This window comes from Urocampus carinirostris, chromosome 10 (assembly GCF_059441175.1).
Source record: "Urocampus carinirostris isolate Australia breed hairy pipefish chromosome 10, RoL_Ucar_1.0, whole genome shotgun sequence".
NCBI classification, from domain to species: Eukaryota; Metazoa; Chordata; class Actinopteri; order Syngnathiformes; family Syngnathidae; genus Urocampus; species Urocampus carinirostris.
Window position 1 is genome coordinate 31,280,719 of NC_142358.1, and position 6,093 is coordinate 31,286,811.

At 43.0% G+C, this 6,093-nt stretch overlaps 1 pseudogene; it reads right to left on the reverse strand.

Annotated features, from left to right (window-relative positions):
• Positions 1–4,903: 4,903 nt before the first annotated feature.
• On the reverse strand, positions 4,904–4,993 carry LOC148358740 (U2 spliceosomal RNA; annotated as a pseudogene).
• Positions 4,994–6,093: the final 1,100 nt, after the last annotated feature.

Genomic DNA, 6,093 nt, shown 5'->3' on the forward strand with positions numbered 1-6,093 from the left:
ACGGTCTGTCAGAAGGAATAAATCCTAATACTACAAAGCCAGTGTATGCCTAATCAATATATTTCATGGTGTCATGAGTGAAAGTTGGTATCGGAAGGAGTGTACGGTTACGCAATGCCACTGATTCAACCTCCACCAACTCCTGAGTTTACAAAGTAATGTTGCTGAAAACTGGATGAGCTGGATACAACACTTTGAAATCTTGTGTTTCCAGTGGTGTCATGAAAAAGGACAAAAGTGCAAAATGTTGAGTTCCTTCAATGTCGCCAGAGAGGAGGCAATTAACGTGAACAATACGTATGTTTACTGGTAAGGTGAGCTTTATAAAAGTGGAGCAGTGAAGAAAAGGTTCAAGGTGTCCTGTGAGCCCAGGAAGAACTTATATAGGTCACATCTTCTACATGAGAGCACAGAATCAGTTGGAGAAGACTGTTAAGTAGAATAGAATAGAATAGAATATACCTTTATTGTCATTGTTACAAAATGGGTTAACATATTGTGACAACGAAATTGGGCATGACACTCCAGTTTTACACATTCACAGTGAGGTATGAGCCAAGAAGATAAAGGAAGAGAGAAGATAAGATTACAAAACAAGGGGGATAAGGCTATACAGTAGTTATAATTTACATGGTATTCACACAAGAAATGTCAGCATGTGGGATGTTACATACAGTTGTTATCGTGAAACCGTTGGTATCGTAAGGGGTGTGCAATATTGCATTTGGTGCAGAAGTCATCATAGTGCAAAAAATAGTCAGCATATGCATTGGTGCAAACATAGTCATCATAGTGCAGAAAAAAGAAATGGTCAGACATTGTGCAAGGTGAGCAGTAAACATAGTGCAGTCGACATGTGCAAGAACATAGACATGAGTACCATTATATTCGTATGAGGTAGTGTTGGCAAGAGTTTTCAGTTTTTTTGTGCGGTGTCTGTTTACAGTGAACAAACATTGTGCAGTCAGCATGTACGTGAGTACTATTTTACATTCGTGTGAGGTAGTTTTTTGCAAGAGTTTTCAGTTTTTCGTGCAGTGTCTGTTTAGGGTGGTAATGGCTGTGGGGAAGAAACTGTCTCTGAGTCTGTTTTTGCTTTGTGTGACCTGTAGCGCTTGCCGGAAGGCAGCAGGTCAAAGAGGTGGTGACCGGGGTGAGAAAAGTCCTCGATGTTTTCTGCTTTGCTGAGGTAGCGAGAGCAGGCAATGTCCTCCAGACTGGGCAGAGAGCAACCAACGATTTTCTGGGCTGTTTTGATGATCCTCTGGAGCTTTTTCCTGTCTGCTGCTGTGCACCCAGCATACCACACCGTAATGCAGTATGTTAGAATGCTCTCCACTGTGGCTCAGTGCACAACCTTGGGGGGAGCCAGTGTTCAGTGTTAGGGTGGGAGAGACGTAAGTACCGAGTTTCACGGACTGTGGGCGGTTGGAGAGGAAGTCCATTATCCAGTGGCAGATGGAGGGAGAGAGTCCTAGGTGTGCAAGTTTCTGCACCAGGATCTCCGGGATAATGGTGTTGAAGGCTGAGCTGAAGTCCAGAAAGAGCATTCTGACGTAGCTCCCCCGGTGGTCCAGGTGTTTCAGCACGGTGTGAAGTGCTGTGTTTATGGCATCGTCAGTGGAGCGGTTTGCCCTGTAGGCAAACTGGTGGGGGTCCAGTGTGAGTGGCAGGGAGTTTTTGATGTGCTGGGACACTAACCTCTCGAAGCACTTCATGACCACAGGCGTAAGAGCGACGGGCCTGTAGTCGTTGAGGCTTTCCACTGCTGACTTTTTGGGGATGGGAATGATGGTGGAGGTTTTGAGGCAAGGTGGGACGGTTGCCTGTGACAGGGACCGGTTGAAGATGGTGGTGAAGACCCCAGCCAGCGGATCAGAACAGTCCCTGAGTACCCTCCCTGGTACTCCATCCGGGCCAGTTGCCTTCCTGGGGTTTATGGTTTTCAGTGCACGCCTAACTTCGTGCTCCTGAAATGTGAGTGAGTTGCTGCTGGTTGTTGGTGAAAACTGGATGAGTATCAAGTATGCCATGGATTTAAAGGACAAGGGAAGAGACTGCGAGTCTGGAGATCTGCATTATTCCCCAGTACGTTTCTGAATCGTATGCTGCATTTCCGATGTTCACGTAAGGGGCAGATTACTAAGAAGAGAAAAGTTGTCTCTGGAAAAAGCCATTGATATATGCAAAGCAAATGGGATAACTACTCAAGTTAAAGCGCTGACAGAAGAGGTGGGAATAAACACTGTTAGAGCTGACAAGAAAAAAGACTTTAAAGTGAAAATAAGGGCAGAACAGACTGAGTCAAATTGCAGTAGTGTGGTTTCAAACATGGGACCAATAGATGTCCTGCAATTGGTCAGATATGTAGGAACTGTTTAAAGAAAAATTAGCTTGCCAAAATGTGCAGATCATGGAGTAGATCAGGCTCATGGATCCAACAGACATTAAAAAAAATGCATTAAAGCATTGTGAAGAGGAACAGGAAGAAGACATGTTCATAAGTATGAAATCCAAAAGGAAACATGGATTGAAAGGATGAGAATTATTTCCAAAATGGTAACTTCAAAATTGGACACAGGAGCAGGCCTTAGTGCAATGTCTGTACTTTGAATGCACAAGAAGTCAGAGGCAGGCTCAGAGCCAGTAAAAGCACACTAATTGCGTTTTCTGGCCAGAAACATAGCACCACTGGGCAAAAGGGTAAAATTACACAAAAAGATGTACATCAATACTGGATGGGGCAACTTCTGTGAAGCTAAGACTATTGAAGAAAGTGCATAAAGTGAAGATGGATGATGAACTCCTTAAAGACTATGAAGATCTGTTCGATGGACCAGGTTGCATAGCTGATCAGCACCATATTCAAATTGAGGACAATGTAACACCTGCCATGCATGTTCCCATGATGGTTCGTGTGACGCTGAGGGACAGGGTGATGGAATAGTTTTTCATGGAATACATAGGTGTGATCACAAGACAAATAAAGCCAACAGAGTGGGTCAACAGTATGGTCTCTGAGGTGACAGCTAATAAAATCCGTATTTATATGGACCCAAAGGAGTCAAATTAAGTTATTAAATGGAAGCACTACCCATTACTGACTGTAGAGGCCTGTTGCTAAGTACTTTTCTGTGCTAGATGCTAATAAAGGCTTTTGGTAGATCAAATAGGACGGAGAGAGAGGAGATATAGGTTCTGCTGTTGCCGTTTGGAATCTGTTCAGCACGAGAGGTGTTGATTGAGGGTCTGGAAGGTGATGCGAACATCACGGATGACTTGCTAATCTGGGAAGACTATAGATGAGCATGATCACAGGCTGGGGTCTTTGCAAAAGAGAGCGAAATAAAAGAACAAGCTGAACTGAGACAGGTGCAAGTTTAGGACAAGTGAAATAAAATGTATCAGACACAAGCTCAGCGCCAATCACCTGAAACCAAAGGAGGGAAAAAATCTGAGCAGTAACACAGCTCCAAACATCACAAAATAAGCAGGAATTAATGTTGTTCAATGGCATGATCCAGTATATTGCAAAATTCTAACCTAAGAAATCTGTGCTATTATAGGAAATTGCATGAAGGGGACATAGTGTGACATTTGGACGAGCCACAAAAGAAAGGTTTTAGAAAACTTTAATAGCTGGTCACCGATACACCAACTTTGAACTTTTATGATGTCAACAAACCTGTAAATCTCAGTTTAAAAGGCATAGTAGCATTCGGTAGCATATGGATCAAGAGCTCTTAGTGACTGTCAGCACTAATTGAAAGAGTTACTAGGTATTGTTTATCGATGTGAAAATGTTCAGCAGTACATCTATAAAAAAAAATCCTTCAGGTTGAGAGTGACCATTAGCCACTGGAGAGCATATTCCAAAAAGCGGTTACATCAAGCTATGATGAGGCTTCGGAGAACGCTGTTAGGGCTGCAAAAGTACAGCGTGAATCTTCGTTACCGTCCAGGGAAGGACTTTTACACCGCTGACATGTTGAGCTGTGTGTTCCTCAGCGAGGGTAACGAGGAGCTGCGGGAGAAGGAATTAGAGGTAAACTTAATCACACTTCCAGTGTCAGGGGAGAAGCTGCACAGTTTCAGATTAGCAACCGCGGAGGATCCTGAAATGCAGTTACAGATGGACATCACACTTCAAGGCTGTCCCAACGAGAGAAGAGTTGTACCAAAACGGATTCAGCCGTACTGGACTAATAGGGTGGGAATTACTCACACACATACGCACACACTGTGGCTGATGTTCACAGGAGGAGGAGAAAGTGCAAAGAACAAGCCAGGGACATTCCATTTTTGCCACAAATGACTTCGCAAATTGTGTGAATCTAGTGTCTCAGTGTGCTACCTGCCAGGAGAACCGGGATAGGAACCAGAGAACCTTTGATTTCACACCCACTTCCAGAAACACAGTGGGGAAAAGTGGGCACTGACCTCTTTCACTATAGGTGATCTGACTTCCTGTTGGGTGTAGATTATTTCTCAAAGTTCCCAACAATAGTTAAACGGGGGGAAAAAAACACCAACAGCAATGTCCAAGAAATGGCATTAGTGACATTTTGATTTTATATAACAGACAGCGATATGGGAGTGCTGAGTTCATATTTTTCTTACCAGACATCTCACTTCCGGTCCTGGGCATTCGCAGTCCAATGGGCAAGCAGTGAGGGTAAATGGTAAAACATCCGGTAAAGAAAGCAGGGGACAGTCCTGGTGACCCTTATATTTCGGTTGTAAGGTTTATTGTTCTATTTTCTTTATTAATTATCCATTATCCGTTATCCGTTATCGGTCAATTCATATTACGCTACAAAGCCAAGGAGCCGAGACACTTGCTCTCAGCCAAAAGGCCGAGTCAAGGTCCTAGCCTCAAAGCCATGCTGCGATCAGTGCGAATGCACCGTTCCCGGAGGTACTGCAATACCGGGCCGATGCGTGGAGTGGACAGAGCAAGCTCTTATTCCATCTCCGGATTACAAAAATCAATCATGAATTCATTTTTTAGATTCTTACGGTCGGCCCAACATTTGCCGACATATTTAGAATCTTACGGTGGTGCCCCAACGACCCTGGCGGTAAAGGGAACCGTGAGCGAATTTGATTTTAGCGATTATTTTATTGTTGCTAAATCCAGTCGTCCTTGCTGTTAACTTTTCGGTATACATCACTATGCTTTTTGGCGGATTCGGCGCTCTGCGTTCTCATTGTTTTTTGTTCATAGTGACCATCACAGCTTTCACTGGTTTATCAGAAGGTTCTCTTTTGCTTGCTCACTGCCACACAGCCAAGTTTTAGTTGATTTTCTACATGATTTTGTCGTTATCGTACTGCTGGTATTGTTGATTCGACCTGAAAGAATTGTTTTTGTTTTGCTCTTTTTGGTGTTTTTTTTCAATTTGTAGAAGGAATTGCTATACATTTGATGGTGGCCTTAATGGTACCATGTTAATTTGTTTCTGTGAACTTACTGTTAAGTTTAAACGTTAAAAGAGATACAGACCCTTCAAATCGGTTTAAACCCCTATTTTAAAGCCCAAACCTTTGCTCCTAACCTTAGCCCTATACCTAACTCTCGCCACATCCCTAGACATAACTTTGTTTCAAACTGTAATCGTAGCTCTATTTGTAGGTCTATTTCTTTGAACCAACAAACAGTTTAAAACCCTAATATGGATCTCAAACCCTAGTTCCTCGCCCTAAACCTAAATCTCGTGGTAATCCTATTTCAGAACCATAAAATAAGTTGAAAACCCTTATTTGAAGCCCAAACACTAGCTCCTAACCCTAGCTTAATGCCTAACCTAAGAAACGTGGCAAGAATTTCAAGAATTTATAAGCAGATCACCGACAAACATTCAAACCCAACAGGTCCGTGGGCACCTTAGCTTCTTCATCTATCTTTTTGGACTACCTTCTTAGTGTAAAAGTAATTATAAACCATGTTGTCTTTGCACTTGTGACCTGCTACAGCCATCACCAGTATCTCATCCGTGCCCAGAATGTTCTGTAATTAAAACCATCGATGGAACTGGTTGTTTTCAGCCAATGTTTTGGACAACCAATATTCTCTACCCACAATCAAAAAAA